This window comes from Prunus avium, chromosome 4 (assembly GCF_965620075.1).
Source record: "Prunus avium chromosome 4, drPruAviu1.hap1.1, whole genome shotgun sequence".
In the NCBI taxonomy this organism is placed as follows: domain Eukaryota; kingdom Viridiplantae; phylum Streptophyta; class Magnoliopsida; order Rosales; family Rosaceae; genus Prunus; species Prunus avium.
In genome coordinates, this window is record NC_142287.1 from 7,874,827 (window position 1) to 7,876,160 (window position 1,334).

A 1,334-nucleotide genomic window follows, 5' to 3' on the forward strand; every position below is an offset into this window, starting at 1 on the left:
GTGGTCTCCTCCTCTTCATCTTCTACAATCACAACATCATTTGAAAGATTAGAATCAACTTTACTATCAATGATCTTACCTGATCTGAGCACATGAATGGCCTTGGCTTCTTGGTTCTTTGGATTGATCTCGGTTTGGCTTGGCCATTTCCCAGGTGCTCTTTGAGTTATTTCAGCAGCTAATTGGCCTATTTGAACTTCCAATTTGGCAATGGCAGCTTGTGTAGTTTGCTGGAAATTGGATTGGTTGATTGCCATCTGCTTAACTATATCATCCAATGATGATGTTTGTTGTGGCTTTTGGAATGAAGGGGGATTGGCTTGATTCTGAGTATTCCTCCATGAAAAGTTTGGATGATTCCTCCAACCTGGATTATAACTTTGAGAGTATGGATCATTTCTTGGACCTTGGTTGTAGGAATTTACCAACTTAGCTTGCTCTTGCACAAATTCTGGATATCCAGCCCCAAGTGGACAAGCTATGGTAGCATGGTCAGGAGTTTCGCAAATACTACACACTTCCTTCGGAGGGCTTCTTGAGTTTAATGCAAGAAGAGCATCTAGCTTTTGTTCCAGTTTTGAAATCTGCACACTAGAAGCATCATTAGAACCACTAATAACACGTTTACCTCTTGTATCCGTATGTTGGGTCTCCATTGCTATCTCCTCAAAGAGTTCGTATGTTTCTTCTGGAGTTTTGGTTTTAAAAGAACCACCTGCAAAATTGGTGACTATATTATGACTAGAAGGGGTTAGTCCTTTATAAAACATACGCATTTGAAGCTTCAATGGAATCCCATGATGAGGACATTGGTTGAGCAGCCCATTGAATCTCTCCCATGCTTCACAAAACGATTCATCATCTTGCTGTGCAAATAACAAGATCTTATCCCTAAGCATGTCGGTCTTTTGCGTGGAGAAGTATTTCTCCAAGAACTTCTTTTGAATGGCAGCCCATGTAGTGAGTGAACCAGGCTTCAAAGAATTCAACCAATATTTCGCCTTATCCTTCAAAGTGTATGGAAACACTCTCATTCGAAGTTGATCTTCTGTCACACCTGTCAAGGGAAAAGAACTCACAACATTAAAAATATCTTTTATATGAGTTAATGGATCTTCATTAGGTAAACCATAAAAGGAAGGCAGCATATTAAGATGAGAAGATTTAAGCTCATAATTTCGAGCTACAGTGGGCAGCAAAATGCTTGAAGGAGATGCTGGAATTGTTGGGATATCAAGTTCTCCCATGAACTCATTGGCAGCCATCTCTTCTTCTTCTTCTTGGTCTGAACTTGCTTCCGAATTTGAAGGTGAAGAACCAGGAAGTTCAGTGTG

At 40.3% G+C, this 1,334-nt stretch overlaps 1 non-coding gene across 1 annotated transcript; it reads left to right on the forward strand.

Moving 5' to 3' along the window:
* The first annotated feature begins 792 nt into the window (after positions 1-792).
* On the forward strand, positions 793-899 carry LOC148294741 (small nucleolar RNA R71). Its single transcript, XR_015835611.1, has one exon. It is a non-coding gene; the product is annotated as a small nucleolar RNA R71 (small nucleolar RNA).
* The last annotated feature ends 435 nt before the right edge of the window (positions 900-1,334 follow it).